This window comes from Balaenoptera acutorostrata, chromosome 11, assembly GCF_949987535.1.
Source record: "Balaenoptera acutorostrata chromosome 11, mBalAcu1.1, whole genome shotgun sequence".
Taxonomy (NCBI): Eukaryota; Metazoa; Chordata; class Mammalia; order Artiodactyla; family Balaenopteridae; genus Balaenoptera; species Balaenoptera acutorostrata.
Genome location: NC_080074.1, coordinates 42246419 through 42267892, shown reverse-complemented (window position 1 = coordinate 42267892; position 21474 = coordinate 42246419). Strand labels below are relative to the sequence as shown.

The window sequence follows — 21474 nt, the reverse complement described above, 5'->3', positions numbered from 1 at the left end:
TAGTATATAATGCAGGTGATGGTTAGAATAGCAAAATAAATTGATTGGATAATTTCTCTGGTACTCTAAATACATCCGTGGTGGTATTAAACCATGTAAATTTATAAACACATTCTTTCTGGGCTCTATGTTGGGAACAGCACAAATCTGAGCCTTATTTGCAATAGCAGTGAGATAACTGCCCACTGAAAAACTGGCTTTCCTCTAGGGATTGAAAAGGGCCAGCCAGACTACATGCTTCTTTCTGCTAGATTCTTGCTTATTCTCGGCAACAGAAGCAGGCTTGCATTCAACGCTGTAGAGAAAAGGTGACGGCGGGAAGGTAATTTGTCGGATGATGCTGGACCAGAGGTTGGAGTGTACCTTCAAGCCTGTTCTCCAGGGCTGGGAGGGAAGGGAAAAGGAGGTGCTTCGCTGGCTGAGAGAGGAAGAGGAAATAAAAAAAGATTTTCCAAGATATTTGACAGCTGTATCTTCCCGCCACCACCTTCCCTCCAAACCCATGCGTCTCTGCTTGGAGTCTGGCATAAAACCAGGAGTGAACCCCCATTTGTCTCCCTGTGCTTTCAATGAAAAAAGTCGGTGCACAAGGACGGAAACGAGCGCGGCTGAAAATAGGTGCATGACTTGTTGAGCATACAAATCATTTCCCCCCTAGTCTCCAAGGGAGGGAAAAAAAAAGAAAAATCCCTCGTACTCCCCTTGCAGCCTGTGTTCTGCATTCGGGAGAGGAGGCCGAGGCTGGTTTCAAGCGCTCCTCCCGCTATCCCCGTAGGAAACTTTTCTCGCAGGGCCGGCTCTGGCCACTCGCCGGGGCGGAGACGGTGGGCGTCCGACGTGCTCCTCTCGCGGGCCGAGGCCCTGACCCCGCGACGCGCCTGTCTCTTTAAATTCCAGCTGCGCTGCTGGGAAACAGCGCCGCCCGCCGCCCGCCGCCGAGGCTGGCAGGCGGCTGCGAGCTCGCTCGCGCTCTCGCTCCCGGCTGCGCGCCGCGGAGGGCTCGCTCGGCCCGCGGGCTGCTCGGCGGCGGCGGCGGCGGCGGCGGCGGCGGCGCGGGGCGGGGAGGCGCGGCCCGGCCGAGGAGGGAAGAAAGAGCTAGCCGGGCCGGGAGAGGCGCCGCGCCCGGTCCCGCGCCCGCGTTCAGCGGCCCCGGCAGTTTCCTTCGGGGGTGACGAGGATGTGCCTGGCTGGTGGCTTTTTTTTTTTTTTTTTTCTTCTCCTTAAAACGATTTCCATAGTAACCTGATCAAGTGGCTCAGTATCGCAAACCTGAGGATTTCCGCGGCCCGCCGGCTTGTCCTCAGTCAGGTAACGCTGGGATTTCGTTCTTTGCAAAGGCAAACCGCTGCGCTTCTTCCAAACTTCCTTTTGTGGAAAATCGCCCAGCCCAACGCAGCCCGGGGTATTTGCAACAGCGTGTTCCTTCCCAGGTGCCTGCCACGGGTCTCCTCCCCTGCTGTTCCCTCAGGACCCATGAACACATTATTTAAGAAAATTATATATATATAATTTTTTCTTAAATTTTATTTATATATAATTCTTTTGGTTGCCCCCCTCCCCTCCTCTTTTTGATTTTCCCATCTCTGCGCTCTCGTCGGCTTTTTCCCTGAGACTAGTGATGGGGGCGCGGGGAGAAGTCAGGGCGGGGGTGGGTGGCGAGCGCGGTCCAGGGAGTGGCGGGCTCGGGTGGCTGGGCTCTGGTGGGCTACTTTGGGCATCTCGGCGCTGGGTGCGCCGGCCTGGGTCGCGGGGAGGGCTGTCAGCACCAGGGCGGCGGAACCGGGGACCCCCACGTTTCCAGACGAGCGAGCGAGGGGCGCAGGCTTGGGGGTGATGGAGCGCTCGGCTGGGTGGCTGGCGAGCGTCCATACATCATAGCTTCTCTTCCTACTCCCCCGCCCCTCTCTGGGTTTCTCTCTTTCTCTTTCTCCTTTCTTTCTTCCTTTGCTCATGACTGGCTCCATTCTGTTCCCTTCCTTGCCTCTTTTTTCCTCCCCTCGTTTCCTTTTCTCCTTTCCCTCTTAAAATAAAGGGGAATCGTTTGTAACCTTTGGTTCTGACAGCATGGGAAGAGCAGTGAAACCTGCAGCGTGGCCACCTCAACCTGGTCGTTTTCAGCCTCGTCCTCATCCATCAACATATTTGTTTCCTGAATCTATTGATCTCCCTTGATTCTGCAGAACTGCATTCTAAGCTGGGCGTCTATGTCAGTATCAGAGTTCTGCAGCTTGCTTCCGTGCTCCCAGTATGACATGTATTGTAAGGGCTGCATGTGTTTTAAATCCACATAAGCCATGGGTATAAAGAAACCTATCTTTTTAAAAATCTAGTTTTAGTCTAGAGAAACTTCCCTTTTAAATTATTGATAAACTCTTTCCCCTCTTAGATATTTAATTTTAGGGGAATTGGGAGACAGGTGTGTGTGTTTTTTTTCTCCCAGTTGATGAGGAACATGCAACTTCTATTCCCTTAATTATCTCTTTAAACCTCACTCAGTTTTGCACTTCTTAGTCACTGGAATGAGTAGATAGATCATAATTAAGGTTCAGAGGCTTGCTTCCCAAAGTCGAGGCTGCCTAAAAGAACCAAGTGGGGGGCCAGGACAATTGAGACCTGCCAAAGAATAGAAAAGACATAGCAACTCTAGTGTAAAATACATAACTAGATTCAGACTTCAGTACTGAAGACATGAAAATACAATAAAATGAGACTTTTGCTTTTGGTTCTTAGCATGTGTATCAGCATACTAGGTAGGTATAAGTTAAAACTTATTTGAAAACAGAGCCCCTATAGTATAGAACCGATTCAGCCTTATTTATGTTGAGGTGCTTTTCACTATGGTTTTATTTTTCTTTGAAACTTAAGCTGTCTGAATCATGTGAAAACAAAGGTGAAAAAGGGATGCCTTCTATTTAACCAGAAACAGGATTTATATGGATTTCTTTTGTTTCTTAAAAGATCTAGTTGTTATGCTCTCAAGTTTTCCTGAGGTCAGAGTAATTCATGGGTGAAAACAATACTAATCGATGATTTTCCTCCACTCTGTTTCAGTGGTGTTCATAGTTCATATAGAAAAAGGTCTCAGTTTTAGAGAGCTCCCATTGCCTCCTTTCCTTTGTCTGCACATTTGTTTTTAAATTCAACTTTTAATGTAGGATAAAGGATCTTGGAGCAGAGAATGGGTCAGGAAGAAGAGAACCTATTGATATAATGGAACCTATGCCCAAACCAAGAAAAGATAAATATTGCCATGTCACCCCACACTGTCTTTGTTTTTAGCCAATTAAGGAGCTGTAGGTTTTAAGTGTATTTTCCTCTTCTTAATTCTATACCTAATACTTTTTGGACCCGAGGTCATATTTATGCATTTCAAATGAATATTTATAAAAGACTTAAATCCCCTTGCCAGTGATATCCAAAAAGCATGTTTTTCCTACAACGTTTTCTTCTTCTAGTGAACGGTGATAGTAGTAATGGTCCCACATTATTGTTTGCACCTGACTTCTGATTTTTTGGTGTTCCTTGGTTGGGTGGGTTGCTCCTGACACATTTACAAGATACTCCTGGCAGGCTGCATGGAGCTTGAATGTATAATTAATTGTAGATGCAATAAAATGTTCATTTTTTCTTGTTCTTGGTTTAAGAGAGGTCATTCCCTCCTGGACATTTAATGTTTTTGGTGTGAATGCTCCTTTTCATGTGTGTATGTGAAGGATTTAACGTAAAGCCTGTTCTGATTAAGCCTTGTGTGATTTGAGGTTAAAAGGTATATTAGTGACAAGACACAAATTACTCTCTTATTTATAGTACATTGATCCTGAAACTGTTTTCTCCTCCTTGTGATTGCATCTATATATGGATCATTTAATGAAAGCTTATCATTCCCAACCTATCTGCTTTATAATAGGAAAAAAATCCCTCAAGTTTACTTACCTCAAGTCCCCATTGTCATGCAGAGGGATTAACAGCTGTTTTTGATCTGATATTTTAATAGACTGTATTGCTGAGCACTGCTAATTACCAAGAATATATTTTGTTAATTCTGACATTGGTATAAGATAAGATGTCTCGCAAGTTGTCTGGAGGGCTCCAAGTGACTCATCCTTGTAACCCATGGCAACAGGAAATGGTTGTCCTGGGTGCAAGCTGAAGTGTGGACCCAGATCCACACTTTGTGATCATTCAGGGATAACGATCCCTGATAGGAAAAGCGTGCTGCCTTCTTTGTATGGACTGGTGTTAACTTTTTGACTTTAGTCAGAACAATGATTCCCAGCTTTGCGATTCACCTTAGCTCCTCTTTCACTTGAATGTTATAAAATTTTCAGAAAACACAGGTTACTTTTTTTAATTGAAAAGAATTTATAAAGAAGTGTGTATGTGCAACTGACTTTGTGTGTAGCTAGGATAATTAGGGTGAGAAAATCACCAAATCAAACATGAGAGGCTGTGTCAACTTTAAAATGTTGGCAGTCAGGGAGGTGTGTTTGGAAATAGGACTCAAGAGGTCAAGGTTATATTCTTCCTTCTGACTGCGTCACAGAGTGATTCTTGCGCTGGCCTCCTTGTTCACAGATGTCACTTGGCTTTGTTTTCTCCAGAAGAAAAATGGGCATAGTAATCTTTTTCCTGTCTTTGAATTCTCAAATATATGTGAATATGACATAATCATATATAAACACAGGTGTACATGTGTAGCAATGGTGGATACTAAAACACACACACACACACACTCAGAGGCAACAGACAAGACTTCCGAATAGAGAAAGGAAATCTTTCCTTATACCATTGACGTATGGGTAATGATGCTGAATATTTCCTTCCATTCAGGAAAAGCCAAATATATTACTCTCTATTCTGTGGATATAGGTAGTCGATGCTTAATGACTAATCATGTAACGTAATATGCAGAACTGAATAACCCCAGCAGGGATCACCCTTTTACTGACATGAATGCAAGTGAGGAATAAATTTCCTTTTTTTTTTTTTTAACCATTTAAGATCTCCTCTTCCCCCTCCCCCATTTTGTAACGAAAAGTAATTTTCTGTTAGGTTAAGTGGACCTCAGGATAGGAAAAATCCCCAGAGCTATCTTTCTGCTCAGACTTCATTTTTCCTCCCAAGTCTGACTGTCAACAGTAATACCTGTTATGAGCCTTTGATGGTGACGTTTCCACAGGTCATCCTCCTCCTCTGTCCCAGATGAAGTCTCAGGACAAGCACTGCAGTAGCACAGGTTTTGAATTCAATGCATCACTCAAGTTGGTTATGTAACTCAGTGGTCCCTTTTTTTTTTTCTAAAGCTCCAGGTCTTCAGAATTATCTGTTTACTATTATCTTATTTTCTTTAAACATTGTAAAGTTGGTTTTAGAATTAGCTTGGTCCCTGTAAGGATTTAGAAGCTGCTTGTTCATGTTATTAGATTATACAGTGTTTGTACAATGCTCCTTTTTGTTAATCTATGCAGCATTTTCATACAAAACGTCGCGGTTGGGACGATTGCTGGTTGTGCTTGTTTGGGTAAGTACTTGAGATAATGGGGACCTAGACAGAGATTTAAAGGTCTGGAAACACTACCGGTGACATAGGGCCAGCGGTTTCTAGCGAGCAGATTGGAAAGTCAGCATTTTTGACAAGAAGTGATCTAGAGCAGTTCAGGTATACTCAAGAAGATTTGAAAACTTTGTATTTCTTTCATCTTGTTTTGTAGATATTTATATGCAGTCCATTTATATGTATAACTCATGTCGAGCTTTCAGTGTTTTCTACTGGGGAACATCATCTAAGTCTCCAGGCCTTACTTGGTGGCTTTTGGTAGGTTTGTAGGCATAGCATTGAGGAAGAAATTGTTCCTTTTACATGCTTATGTTGCAATTACAAATATGACCACAAAGTAATACCCTTAGGAGTTTTTTTCCATTCAAATGAAACATTTATGTTATTGAACTCCATCTTATGCTACCTTATTAAGATGGTATCCGACACCATGGCTGCCTGATGGTATTGATCCATTTTTAGGCAGTATTGCACAACACTTAAAGATTCAGCTTCTAGAGTAGACTGCTTGAGTTTGAATCCCAGCTCTGGTAGTTACCATGTAGGTTATTTTTGGTAATTTTCTTGATCTGAGTCTTAGTTTCCTCATCCAGAAAAGTTGTTGAGAAGGACTTTTGTAAAGACTAAATGGAAGAGAATATTAATGTTTAGAACTCCTCCTGACATGTAGAAAATATTCATTGCATATTCACTACTATTATTATTACTGTTCCATTTCAACAGAAGCAGTATCAGAAATCCAGTTATATTTCTGTTTAGATTTTTCCTTCCAAGTCTGAACGTACATCATAATATTTGTCCACATAAGTGTTGTGCCCTCCCACCCTCCCACCTTAGCTTTTCCCTACGGTCTCGAGCTGAAAGTAATGACCAGATGCCTGGGAGACAAGAATACATTGACTTGGAGGGGATCCATTCTTCTTGTTTCCAGAAAAGCTTAGTCTATATGCAGTATCAACACTATCCATAGATTTTTTTTTTTAAGTTATACTTATTTTATTCCCAGTTTTGCTGACTTTTTTTTTTTTTAACATCTTTATTGGAGTATAATTGCTTTACAGTGGTGTGATAGTTTCTGCTTTATAACAAAGTGAATCAGTTATACGTATACATATATCCCCATATCTCTTCCCTTTTGCATCTCCCTCCCTCCCACCCACCCTATCCCACCCCTCTAGGTGGTCACAAAGCACCGAGCTGATCTCCCTGTGCTATGCGGCTGCTTCCCACTAGCTATCTATTTCACGTTTGGTAGTGTATATATGTCCATGCCACTCTCTCGCTTCGTCCCAGCTTACCCTTCCCCCTCCCCGTATCCTCAAGTCCATTCTCCAGTAGGTCTGCATCTTTATTCCTGTCTTGCCCCTAGGTTCTTCTGACCATTTTTTTTTCGATTCCATATATATGTGTTAGCATACAGTATTTGCTTTTCTCTTTCTGACTTACTTCACTCTGTATGACAGTCTCTAGGTCCATCCACCTCACTACAAATAACTCAGTTTCATTCCTTTTTATGGCTGAGTAATATTCTATTGTATATATGTGCCACATCTTCTTTATCCATTCATCTGTCGGTGGACACTTAGGTTGCTTCCATGTCTTGGCTATTGTAAATAGTGCTGCAATGAACATTGTGGTACATGACTCTTTTTGAATTATGGTTCTCTCAGGGTATATGCCCAGTAGTGGACTTGCTGGGTCATATGGCAGTTCTATTTTTAGTTTTTTAAGGAACCTCCATACTGTTCTCCATAGTGGCTGTATCAATTTACATTCCCACCAACAGTGCAAGAGGGTTCCCTTATCTCCACACCCTCTCCAGCATTTATTGTTTGTAGATTTTTTGATGATGGCCATTCTGACTGGGGTGAGGTGATACTTCACTGTAGTTTTGATTTGCATTTCTCTAATGATTAGTGATGTTGAGCATCCTTTCATATGTTTGTTGGCAATCTGTATATCTTTTTTGGAGAAATGTCTATTTAGGTCTTCTGCTGATTTTTGGATTGGGTTGTTTGTTTTTTTGATATTGAGCTGCATGAGCTGCTTGTAAATCTTGGAGATTAATCCTTTGTCAGTTGCTTCATTTGCAAGTATTTTCTCCCATTCTGAGGGTTGTCTTTTCATCTTGTTTATGGTTTCCTTTGCTGTGCAAAAGCTTTTAAGTTTCATTAGGTCCCATTTGTTTATTTTTGTTTTTATTTCCATTTCTCTAGGAGGTGGGTCAAAAAGGATCTTGCTGTGATTTATGTCATAGAGTGTTCTGCCTATGTTTTCCTCTAAGAGTTTGATGGTGTCTGGCCTTACATTTAGGTCTTTAATCCATTTTGAGTTTATTTTTGTGTATGGTGTTAGGGAGTGTTCTAATTTCATTCTTTTACATGTAGCTGTCCATTTTCCCCAGCACCACTTATTGAAGAGGCTGTCTTTTCTCCACTGTATATTCTTGCCTCCTTTATCAAAGATAAGGTGACCATATGTGCGTGGGTTTATCTCTGGGCTTTCTATCCTGTTCCATTGATCTATATTTCTGTTTTTGTGCCAGTACCATATTGTCTTGATTACTGTAGCTTTGTAGTATAGTCTGAAGTCAGGGAGCCTGATTCCTCCAGCTCCGTTTTTCTTTCTCAAGATTGCTTTGGCTATTTGGGGTCTTTTGTGTTTCCATACAAATTGTGAAATTTTTTGTTCTAGTTCTGTGAAAAATGCCATTGGTAGTTTGATAGGGATTGCATTGAATCTGTAGATTGCTTTGGGTAGTATAGTCATTTTCACAATGTTGATTCTTCCAATCCAAGAACATGGTATATCTCTCCATCTGTTTGTATCATCTTTAATTTCTTTCATCAGTATCTTATAGTTTATAGACAGGTCTTTTGTCTCCTTAGGTAGGTTTATTCCTAGGTATTTTATTCATTTTGTTGCAATGGTAAATGGGAGTGTTTCCTTAATTTCTCTTTCAGATTTTTCATCATTACTGTATAGGAATGCAAGAGATTTCTGTGCATTAATTTTGTATCTTGCTACTTCACCAAATCCATTGATTAGCTCTAGTAGTTTTCTGGTGGCATCTTTAGGATTCTCTATGTATAGTATCATGTCATTTGCAAACAGTGACAGCTTTACTTCTTCTTTTCCAATTTGGATTCCTTTTATTTCTTCTCTGATTGCTGTGGCTAAAACTTCCAAAACTATGTTGAATAATAGTGGTGAGAGTGGGCAACCTTGTCTTGTTCCTGATCTTAGTGGAAATGGTTTCAGTTTTTCACCATTGAGAATGATGTTGGCTGTGGGTTTGTCATATATGGCCTTTATTATGTTGAGGAAAGTTCCCTCTATGCCTACTTTCTGGAGGGTTTTTCTCATAAATTGGTGTTGGATTTTGTTGAAAGCTTTCTCTGCATCTATTGAGATGATCATGTGGTTTTTCCCCTTCAATTTTTTAATATGGTGTATCACGTTGATTGATTTGCGTATATTGAAGAATCCTTGCATTCCTGGGATAAACCCCACTTGATCATAATGTATGATCCTTTTAATGTGCTGTTGGATTCTGTTTGCTAGTCTTTTGTTGAGGGTTTTTGCATCTTTGTTCATCAGTGATATTGGCCTGTAGTTTTCTTTCTTTGTGACATCTTTGTCTGGTTTTGGTATCAGAGTGATGGTGGCCTCGTAGAATGAGTTTGGGAGTGTTTCTCCCTCTGCTGTATTTTGTAAGAGTTTGAGAAGGATAGGTGTTAGCTCTTCTCTAAATGTTTGATAGAATTCGCCTGTGAAACCATCTGGTCCTGGGCTTTTGTTTGTTGGAAGATTTTTAATCACACTTTCAATTTCAGTGCTTGTGTTTGGTCTGTTCATATTTTCTATTTCTTCCTGGTTCAGTCTCGGCAGTTTGTGCATTTCTAAGAATCTGTCCATTTCTTCCAGGTTGTCCATTTTATTGGCATAGAGTTGCTTGTAGTAATCTCTCATGATCCTTTGTATTTCTGCAGTGTCAGTTACTTCTTTTTCATTTCTAATTCTATTGATTTGAGTGTTCTCCCTTTTTTTCTTGATGAGTCTGGCTAATGGTTTATCAATTTTGTTTATCTTGTCAAAGAACCAGCTTTTAGTTTTATTGATCTTTGCTATCATTTCCTTCATTTCTTTTTCATTTATTTCTGATCTGATCTTTATGATTTCTTTCCTTCTGCTAACTTTGGGGTTTTTTGTTCTTCTTTCTCTAATTGCTTTAGGTGTAAGGTTAGGTTGTTTATTTGAGATGTTTCTTGTTTCTTAAGGTAGGATTGTATTGCTATAAACTTCCTTCTTAGAACTGCTTTCACTGCATCCCATAGGTTTTGGGTCGTCGTGTTTTCATTGTCACGTGTTTCTAGGTATTTTTTGATTTCCACTTTGATTTCTTCAGTGATCTCTTGGTTATTAAGTAGTGTGTTGTTTAGCCTCCATGTGTTTGTATTTTTTACAGATTTTTTCCTGTAATTGATATCTAGTCTCATAGTGTTGTGGTTTGAAAAGATACTTGATACGATTTCAGTTTTCTTGAATTTACCCAGGCTCGATTTGTGACCCCAGATATGATCTATCCTGGAGAATGTTCCATGAGCAGTTGAGAAGAATGTGTATTTTGTTGTTTTTGGATGGAATGTCCTATAAATATCAATTAAGTCCATCTTGTTTAATGTATCATGTAAAGCTTGTGTTTCCTTATTTATTTTCATTTTGGATGATCAGCCCATTGGTGAAAGTGGGGTGTTAAAATCCCCTACTATGATTGTGTTCCTATCGATTTCCCCTTTTATGGCTTGTTAGTATTTGCCTTATGTATTGAGGTGCTCCTATGTTGGGTGCATAAATATTTACAATTTTTATATCTTCTTGGATTGATCCCTTGATCATTATGTAGTGTCCGTCTTTGTCTCTTGTAATAGTCTTTATTTTAAAGTCTATTTTGTCTGATATGAGAATTGCTACTCCAGCTTTCTTTTGATTTCCATTTGCATGGAATATCTTTTTCCATCCCCTCACTTTCAGTCTGTATGTGTCCCTAGGTCTGAAGTGGGTCTCTTGTAGACAGCATATATATGGGTCTTGTTTTTGTATCCATTCAGCCAGTCTATGTCTTTTGGTTGGAGCATTTAATCCATTTACATTGACGGTAATTATCGATATGTATGTTCCTATTACCATTTTCTCAGTTGTTTTGGGTTTGTTATTGTAGGTTTTTTCCTTCTCTTGTGTTTCCTGCCTAGAGAAGTTCCTTTAGCATTTGTTTTAAAGCTGGTTTGGTGGTGCTGAATTCTCTTAGCTTTTGCTTGTCTGTAAAGGTTTTAATTTCTCCACCAAATCTGAATGAGACCCTTGCTGGGTAGAGTAATCTTCGTTGTAGGTTTTTCTCCTTCATCACTTTAAATATGTCCTGGCACTCCCTTCTGGCTTGCAGAGTTTCTGCTGAAAGATCAGCTGTTGATCAACTGTTAATCTTATGGGGATTCCCTTATGTGTTATTTATTGTTTTTCCCTTGCTGCTTTTAATATTTGTTCTTTGTATTTAATTTTTGATAGTTTGATTAATATGTGGCTTGGCATGTTTCTCCTTGGATTTATCCTGTGTGGGACTCTCTGTGCTTCCTGGACTTGATTAACTATTTCCTTTCTCATATTAGGGAAGTTTTCAACTATAATCTCTTCAGATATTTGCTCAGTCCCTTTCTTTTTCTCTTCTTGTTCTCGGACCCCTATAATTCTAATGTTGGTGCATCAGAGGTCTCTGAGACTGTCCTCAATTCTTTTCATTCTTTTTTCTTTATTCTGCTCTGCAGTAATTATTTCTGCTATTTTATCTTCCAGGTCACTTATCCGTTCTTCTGCCTCAGTTATTCTGCTATTGGTCCCTTCTAGAGAATTTTTAATTTCATTTATTGTGTGTTTATTGTGTTGTTCATCACTGTTTGTTTGCTCTTTAGTTCTTCTAGGTCCTTGTTAAACGTTTCTTGTATTTTCTCTATTTCCAAGATTTTGGATCATGTTTAGTATCATTATTCTGAATTCTTTTTCAGGTAGACTGCCTATTTCCTCTTCATTTGTTAGGTCTGGTGGGTTTTTGCCTTGCTCCTTCATCTGCTGTGTGTTTCTCTGTCTTCTCATTTTGTTTAACTTACTGTGTTTGGGGGTCTTTTTTTCGCAGGCTGCAGGTTCGTAGTGTCCATTGTTTTTGGTGTCTGTCCCCAGTGGCTAAGGTTGGTTCAGTGGGTTGTGTAGGCTTCCTGGTGGAGGGGACTGGTGCTTGTGTTCTGGTGGATGAGGCTGGATCTTGTCTTTCTGGTGGGCAGGTCCACATCTGGTGCTGTGTTTTGGGGTGTCTGTGACCTTATTATGATTTTAGGCAGTCTCTCTGCTAATGGATGGAGTTGTGTTCCTGTCTTGCTAGTTGTTTGGCATAGGGTGTCCTGCACTGTAGCTTGCTGGTTGTTGAGTGAAGCTGGGTCTTGGCGTTGAGATGGAGATCTCTGGGAGATTTTCACCGTTTGATATTACATGGAGCTGGGAGGCCTCTTGTGGACCAGTGTCCTGAACTTGGCTCTCCCACCTCAGTGGCACAGCCCTGACGCCTGGCTGGAGCACCAAAAGCCTGTCCTCCACACAGCTCAGAGTAAAAGGGAGAAAAAAAAGAAAGAAAGAAGAAGATAAAATAAAATAAAATAAAGTTATTAAAATAAAAAATAAAAAATAATTTTCAAGAAAAAAAATGTTTTTAAGTAAAAAAAAAAAAAAGGACAGAGAGAACCCTAGGACAAATGGTAAAAGCAAAGCTATACAGACAAAATCACACAAAGAAGCATACACATACACACTCACAAAAAGAGAAAAAGGGAAAAATATATATATATCATTGCTCCCAAAGTGCACCGCCTCAATTTTGGGATGATTCGTTGTCTATTCAGGTATTCCACAGACGCAGGGTACATCAAGTTGATTGTGGAGATTTAATCCGCTGCTCCTGAGGCTGCTGGGAGAGATTTCCCTTTCTCTTCTTTGTTTGCACAGCTCCTGGGGTTCAGCTTTGGATTTGGACCCGCCTCTGTGTGTAGGTCGCCTGAGGGCGTCTGTTCTTCCCTCAGACAGGACGGGGTTAAAGGAGCAGCTGCTTCGGGGGCTCTGGCTCACTCAGGCTGGGGGGTGGGGGGAGGGAAGGGTATGGAATGCGGGGCAAGCCTGCGGCGGCAGAGGCCGGCGTGACGTTGCAGCAGCCTGAGGCGCGCAGTGCGTTCTCCCGGGGAAGTTGCCTCTGGATCACGGGAGCCTGGCAGTGGCGGGCTGCACCGGCTCCCGGGAGGGGTGGTGTGGACAGTGACCTGTGCTTGCACACAGGCTTCTTGGTGGCGGCAGCAGCAGCCTTAGCGTTTCATGCCCGTCTCTGGGGTCCGCGCTGATAGCCACGGCTCGCGCCCATCTCTGGAGCCCCTTTAAGCGGCGCTCTGAATCCCCTCTCCTCACGCACCAGGAAACAAAGAGGCAAGAAAAAGTTTCTTGTCTCTTCGGCAACTCCAGACTTTTTCCTGGATTCCCTCCCGGCTAGCCGTGGTGCGCTAACCCCTTCAGGCTGTGTTCACGCCGCCAACCCCAGTCCTCTCCCTGGGATCTGACTGAAGCCCGAGCCTCAGCTCCCAGCCCCGCCCGCCTCGGCGGGTGAGCAGACAAGCCTCTCGGGCTGGTGAGTGCTGGTTGGCACCGCTCCTCTGTGCGGGAGTCTCTCTGCTTTGCCCTCCGCACCCCTGTTGCCGCGCTCTCCTCCGCGGCTCTGAAACTTCCCCCCTCCGCCACCACCCCACCACCCCACCGCCCCACCGCCCCACCGTCTCCACCAGTGAAGGGGCTTCCTAGTGTGTGGAAACCTTTCCTCCTTCACAGCTCCCTCCCACTGGTGCCGGTCCCGCACCCAGGTACGTGGGGAGTTTCTTGCCTTTGGGGAGGTCTGAGGTCTTCTGCCAGCGTTCAGTAGGTGTTCTGTAGGAGCTGTTCCACATGTAGATGTATTTCTGATGTATTTGTGGGGAGGAAGGTGACCTCCGCATCTTACTCTTCCGCCATCTTAAAGCTCCTCCTATCCATGGATTTTTTAAATTCAAAAATTGAAACTTGAAATGAGGATTAGCTACAGTAGTAATACATCAGCTTAAAAAACTGACAAATGTAAAGCTTCTAGCTTTAGTATTAGTGTTGTTTACTCACAAGCTACAGCTGCCTCTTATTACCCTAATGTAATCCTAAAGCTACAAGCTTTTGCTAAAGAAGGTGGCTGAATAATTTTTTTTTTTGTGAAGTCACTTGAAGTCTCATTGATGAGAAAATGTTACTTGTTTAAAGATGTGTTGTTTCATCCTTGCTTTTTTTTTCCTTCATGAGTTCTAGTATTAAGAGCTGCATTGAATAGGTAAATTTCTTTACATATTGAGGGTATGTCCTCATCTGCAAAATGAATGTATTGGATTAGTATGCCTCTTTATTCAAAACTTTGCATAATGAAAAAAAATTAAAAAGTAGAAAGGACGGTATATGGATTCCCTGGGGCCCATCATTCAACTGTAACAAATTAGGTAACCTCTTAAGATCCTTCTTGATTCTGTGATTCTCTGACCATGGAAATTCTGATGCACTCTGGTTTTGAGGATCTAGAATATCTGCTTTTTAAATAATGATACTACTCTCAGAATATTGATACTAAAGTGATAGAGTTATTATAACACTGAGCATTTAGTGGCAAGTCAACAAAATAATATACACAAAATGATACATGAGAAATATGTTGGAACTGAGCAAATGTAATGTCAGGGTTTAAAACTCTGGGATTAGTTTGGTTCAACAGACATTTATGAAATGTCTGTCTCAAAGATGTCATCCAGTAGGATTGATGCCAAATTATCATATTAAAGATTGAATTCCCTGGCAGTCCAGTGGTTAGGACTCCACTCTCCCCCTGCCTAGGCCCACCTTCAATCCCTGGTTGGGGAACTAACATCCCACAAGCTGCATGGTGTGGCCAAAAAAAAAAAAAAGAGTAATTTTCAAGAAATTGGGCTATAATAAACAGTTCTAAAACTATATTGAGCATTATCTTTCTTTCATTTGGAAGCTTATTTCAGGATCGTAAAAGCCAGCTCCCAAGATGGTCCCCAGATGATCCCTTCCTTTTGCTATTCATTCTCTTGTAAATTATTCTCCCACATTTTAAAAGCATGGTTCTATGTGATCAGAGAAATATGGCAGATGTGATGGTGTATGACTTGTGAAGTGAAGTCATAAAAGACATTGTCACTTTTGCCTTGCTCTCTTGGGTGACTCACTCTGGGAGAAGCCACCTGCCATGTTGTGAGGACACTCAAGCAGGCCATAGAGAGTCCAGTGGCAAGGAAGCGAGGCCTTCTGTTGACAGCCAGCACCAGTTTACCAGCCACATGCTTCAGCCCTGGTGAAGTCTTCAGATGACTGCAGTCCTTGTTAACACACTGACTGTATCCTCTTGAGAGACGATAAACCAGAACCAACTAGCTAAGCCGCTTCTGAATTCATAACCCATAGGAACTGCATGAGTTACTAAATGTTTGAAACTGCTAAGTTTTGGAGTAATTTGTTATGCAGCAGCACTACAAAAACCTTAAACTGCCTCAGGGTTGTTATTATAAATATCAATAACTAGTTATCATTGTTCTATAGGTAGGTAGAAGTGCCAGTTAATAGAATTCTAGCTGACAGGATGCTGTTTAAATCTGAATTTACCACAGTGAATTTCTGGCATCCTAGCTTTCTTTTAAGCTTTTACTCCTCAGAATGAATCTTTTGTGGACATTATCCATAGTTAAATGAGGGCAGAAGGTGTAATGTCTCTTCTTCCATTGGTTACAAACCTGGAACTTAATCTCAGCACTTCCATTTGGCAAAGTATCTGTTTAAAAATTCAACGGTTTTGGAATTTTGAGAGAAAGTAGGGGCTGGAGATTGAGGGCTGGGATGTGTTCTAGCCATGCTTGGGTAAACTTTGAGCTAGTATCATAGTTTACTTTCAGGTTATTCCCCCAAAGAGCTCCCCCCACCCCCAAACACACAGACAGGCCTTTAAAATTTAGGCTTTCATTACCATAGAAGCTTTTCTTCTGTTATCTTCTGAACTAGGTAAGATAAAAGTTCCCAAAATAGAATATGCTCCAAATGAGGCCCTGGTAATATTACCTAATGTAGCCATTCTTCATGAGTCTGCACTTCCGGTCGTTGGTGTATATTGTTAGGCTTCCCTCCTTAAGCATGGTTCTGGGTTTTATGTATCGATCTGTTTTTCTCATTGTTATATTACAAGTTTAAGGGAATCTAAAAATTGGATATTATTGTAGGTAGACTAGATTCTATATAAGTAAAATTTTGGTACATACAAAATGGTATGGATTAGAAAACCAAAAAAAGACAATAACCTCACTTTTTTCATGGATCTGTTTGATTTTATCTACATAAATTATCCCATAAAAATTTAAAGGGTGATTGAATCGTTAATATATATTAAGTAGGTACTAGGCAGTTGGAGAACTCTAAGAAGTAAGGTTTTTGAGCGTTTAGATTGGTGTGAATATTAGATTATTTTCATAAATGAGCTGTTAGTCTTCAGCTTTGGAGCATAAGGTTTTAGTACTTTTGCTATTTAATTTGTTAGGTAGGGTTACAAATAGGATTCTTTTGCCCCCGAGAATTTTTTCAGATCCAAGGTTATCTTGGTATAAAACAGTGATGGTGTTCACTGACCTGTACCAATATCATGCTCTCTGGGAATTGAAATTGATTTTCTTTTTTTTTTTTTTGGTCCATGGCATGTACATTTGCTATTTGAACAAGCATCACCTGGGAGGACTTAGGAAAACCAATAAGTAGACATTCAGAATTTAGTTTTTAGGACATCACAAATGAGTTGCATCACAAGCCTCAGGAGAAAGATAATGAAGTCACTAGTTCTTCTTGATATTTTTATGTTTGAGCACAGTGTGTAGTAAGAACTACCTTTAGAATTGAGGATAAGCAACACGTCTGGTCTGGTTTTTCTGTTCTTTGTGAAATATGTGGAAATTAAGCTACTCTTAGTTGCTGGTGAAAAGGCTATATGGCAGATGTGTATAGAGTCTGGGAGTGTTTTTGTAGATGTCTTCTGCTAAGCAGGCTTTTGTTTTTGTTGGATAATGTGTTCATCTTGTATGCTTGTTTTATGTCCTTTGCACATTTGGCATGGCTTTAATTTACCCCGTGAAGTAAACATGATTTTTAACAAAAAGTTTATAGATATATATGTTAATTGCCTTCTCTGCTGTGATGAGGATAACAGGGATACAGAAATGAGTAAGACAAGGTCCTTGCCCTAGAGAAAGTTGGAATGTGCTTAATTATAAACTTTTTTTTTTTATTTTTCAGAGTGTTCAGCTGATTATTTATAGCTAGACTTTACAATTTATTATGGTTAGGCTGCACTCAACACAAGATCCAGTTAAATTATGTCACCATAATTGAGAGTTATCCTGAGTTCTACACTGTTAATGAATGCTAATGCTCTTTTGAAAGTCTCCTATATGTGGCTTCAGTAACCACAAAGGCTTTTCTGCCTACAGCAGATAACCTCTCAGTAATGTCACAGGAAGTTGCATTAGAAATTATGCCATTACCTGTAGCTCTTTCCTTTTTAGCTAACTAGCTAGGAATGTCTGTTCAGCGTATTCCCTATAGGGCAAATGTCTGTATCATACTTTGGAAATATATATATATATATATATTTCCCTGCCAGAATGGAAATGCATTTTATGAACATTCAAGTAAATTTCCTGATATTTGTGCTTGCTAATTGTATATTTTAAGGGTTGAGGTGGGGTTTGAATAGTAGTATGTTAGAGTCCCAGACATACCTGAATCTGTTCTGCCAATTACCTCTGTCCCTGTGCAGGGGACCCCAGGGAAGGTAAATGCAGGCGGTGGCAGCCAAATGGTAATGAGAATACCACTTTATTAATAGCTTGAGCTGGTGCCAATTACCCTTGATGCAGGGCTCTTTGGAAGAAGGTGGTTTGGAGCACGTACTCTAGGCTTGAGTCCAAATATATATTTTTAGTCTTCATATGCTCTGGTCTAGCCGTAATTTGGGAATTAAGTCAAGAAGAGAAAGGAATGGTCATGTCCTAAGTTGAAATTAGGACCCCTCTTAACAGCCATATAAAACTAGGAAGTAGAAGGAGAGAGGGGCTAGACCCTGGTTTTGTGCTCTTTAAAGCATGGTGACCCTGCTCACTAATAATTAAAATCTGGTCATTGTTTTTGTATCTAACCTATTAGAAGAGCAATTCCTTCTTTAGAAGGGGTGGACAGAAAAGGCCCTGGTGAGGAGGGAGAGATCCAGTAGTACAGATACATCATGGTATAGGTCACAATCTTATCTGAAACCCTAGGGATAAGAAATATTTCAGAATTTGGAATTCTTCATATTTTAGAAAGACAATAGAGTGTGTGTGTGTGTGTATGTGTGTGTGTCATGTAACAATCCCAGTGTGGCCTGGAGCAGCTTCTCTTGGTCAAACATATGACTATTTCTGTAAGAAAATCTATGACTATTCAGAGTAAGTAGGAGTAGTAGACAGAATAATGCCCTCTTCCTAAAATGTCCACATTCCAATCCCCAGAACCCGTGAATATATCACCTTTCATGGCCAAAGAGGACTTTGCATTTGTGATTGAGGCTTAAAGACTTAGAGATGAGGGCATGATCCTGGATCGTCTGGGTGAGCCCAGTGTAATCACAAGGGTCCTTGAAAGCAGAGAACCTTTCCCAGCTGTGGTGGGAGGAGGAGATGTGGTGGTGGAAACAGAGAGATGCCACCCGGCTGCCTTTGCAGATGGAGGAAGGGGCCATGGGTGAAGAAATGCAGATGGCCTCTAGGAGCTGCAAAAGGCAAGGAAACAGATGGTCATCTAGAGCCTCCAGACAGGAATGCCATCCTGCTGACAGTCTGATTTTAGCTCAGTGAGACCCCTGTCGGACCTCTGAACTCCAGAAATGTAAGACAATAAATTTGTGTTTTAAGCCACTACATTCGTGGTAACTTATTACAGCACTGATAGAAAACTAATACAGTGAGATAAAGACTGTAACCTTATTTTACTTCAAGTTCAGTTATGAGAAACCTTTGGATTTTCAGAGCTTTTTGGATTATGAATTGAACTTAGGGATTGTGGGCCTGTAAAAGGAATTGAAAATATTGATGTTTTAACTGGATGACCTTATGGTGTTTGAATTAATCGTGGGAGGAAGAGTTCTTTAGATGGAAGCTTTGTAGTTGTTACCGTCCTAATACTTGAAACTTTGCTGATTTCTTTGTATGCGTGTCCGTTGCCTTTATGGACCTTACACTGGTTGATGATGGCTCTGGCCAGCTTGGCCAACTGTGGACCTCGGTTCACCATGATTCAGATTAAGGTAATATATGTGACGGGACTCAGACTCTAAAGTACTGTGCAAATGTTCATTGGTCCTTGTTGATATTTATTACTGAGCAGCTGCCTCTGTCCCTCCTTCCTTCTAGCAGGGTTGGTGGGGAGGAAATACCACAGGATGATTCTGTGAATGTGGCAGCAGGATTGCCTCTTCCTTCTGGCTGCCAGGAATCCTTCCCCTATATCCCAAGTCTCTACAGTGTGTATGGCTCTAAGGGAGGTGGCATCTGGAGTGAATGTCTCACCACACAAAGGCTGGGTACCTTTGGGCTCATCCATGTACCTCATTGTCAACCATTTAATTACATTAACTTTTTTAAGTGACGAGGAAATATCCATGTTCTGCTTCTTCTCATGGCAGAATCCAGGGCAAAGTCTACATAGGGAAATTTTCCCACAAAATAACCCACAAAGTATACAGCATACTTTAGATTAAAGGGCAGCCGTTCACACTAAAAAAGTAGTATTTGTTTTGTTATGATGCTGGGTCCTTGTAGTAGATTCCATGATTATGAAATGTTCACATTTGAAGGTTATGCTTTCAGTGAAATGTTTTAGCATGATGATACTAGCTCTGATTCAAATTGAAATGCTAACTTCGAGCATGCACCTTACACTGTCCTTGATCTGTAGCTGAATCTTCAGGAACATCAATTTTCCTATTGATTCCTTTGATGCCCACGTGCTGGGAGAGTGAGTCTTCCTCTGCCTGGCCCCTGTATGGTTGTGTTATTGTTTTTCCCTCTTCTTCTAGAAAATTGGTAGGTTTTGAGCTGTGGTTTGTGACCTAATGTGTGAATCTAACCTTTTTTACTCACTAAGGACATAGATGTCCTCTTTATCCCCACAACCACATTGCCCCTACCCATAACAGTACTTTTCTTCACCAACATTTTCAGTATGATGCATTTGAAACCTTTTCTAAGCTTTTGACGTAAGTGATTGTGAATCAAATACAGCTTTACAACTTACTCTAGACAGGAGACTGTGTTGAGACCTCATGTCTATGTAATCAATAACAAGATAGCTATTTATGCAAAGTTTTGTGCCCAAGTGAAGATCTAGCATGTTGGGAATTCCAGAGAGAAATTTTGTTACTTGAAATCTATCCTGTAATTGCTATGATGCATAATCATAAATTTGTTGTAATGCTTATAGACTCTACTGAATTTTAGTTGAAATATATCTATATATATATAAAAAGTAGTTTCAGAACCTAGAGAATGCCTGATTTTTCACACCACGATGTACTGGGCTCTGGGCTATGTTCTGGGAGTAAGTGGCAGGAAGAAGGACATAGACTTTGCCCTTAGTGAGTTTATGTCCAGCAGGTAAGACTTGTGCAGAGGAAAAGATGGCAAGTTCTGTAGACAAGTGCAATATCCATGGAGAGGAGCAGATGCAGGAGGGGAAGGCTTCCTCCGGATGGGGAAACTACAGGGTGCTTGATGGAGGAAGTGGCATTTGAACCACGAAGGCTAGTAAAGTATTCAAGCAGAGTTCAATCTGTTCCATGGCATGTGGACCTCTAGGATCTGGCCCTGCCTCTTCTTGCATCTGACCATCTTCACCTCCCATTCCAGCCATGCTGAGCTATTCGTAGGGTCTTTACAAGTGTCATGCTCTTTCCACTTTGGACCTATGCTAACAGGTATAGTTTCTGTACAATGAGATTTCCATGTTGAGTATTTTTTATTTTTTATTATTTTTTTGGCTGAGTTGGGTCTTCGTTGCTGCGTGCGGGTTTTCTATAGTTGCGGCGAGCGGGGGCTACTCTTTGTTGTGGTGCGTGGGCTTCTCATTTTGTGGTGGCTTCTCATTGTGAAGCATGGGCCCTAGGTGCGTGGGCTTCAGTAGTTGCAGCACGTGGGCTCAGTAGTTGTGGCATGTGGACCCTAGGGTGTGCGGGCTTCAGTAGTTGTGGCATGTGGGCTCAGTAGTTGTGGCTTTCAGGCTCTAGAGCGCAGGCTCAGTAGTGGCGCACAGGCTTAGTTGCTCCGTGGCACGTGGGATCTTCCCAGACCAGGGATCGAACCCGTGTCCCCTGCATTGGCAGGCGGATTCTTAACCACTGCGCCACCAGGGCAGTCCCCTATGTTGAGTATTTTTTAAAGAACTCCTCTTAAGACGTAGAAATGACTCTCTGTAGATCACATCTTCCTAGTTGTTCAGTCTTGCCAGCCACAAAGTCCTAGAATTCCAGAGCTTGTATGTAGGCGATGTTTGTTGTTCAACTCCAATAATGCCACTTATACATTCTTTCCTTTGCTTATTTTTTGAAGCATGTGTACTGCTGAAAGGATGACAGAGAAAATAGTCGCTCTTAAGGAGGTCACTGCTGGCGAGAGACAGACAAACAGTTTTAGTATGAAACTTCCATAGCTGTACTAGACGTATGAAGAGGGGGC

The 21474-nt window shown here is 41.4% G+C and overlaps 1 protein-coding gene across 4 annotated transcripts in view; it reads left to right on the top strand.

Annotated features, from left to right (window-relative positions):
- Nucleotides 1-21474, top strand: part of NAV3 (neuron navigator 3) — a 1137481-nt gene that overhangs the window by 303105 nt on the left and 812902 nt on the right. The window contains exon 1 of one of the 4 annotated variants that reach the window (XM_057557692.1): nucleotides 1001-1308. The exons of the other annotated variants lie outside the window; for them this stretch is intronic. The gene's annotated coding sequence lies outside the window, so the exon portion shown is untranslated. Of the gene's footprint in view, nucleotides 1-1000; nucleotides 1309-21474 lie in introns of those variants that run through there. 4 annotated transcript variants of the gene reach the window in all.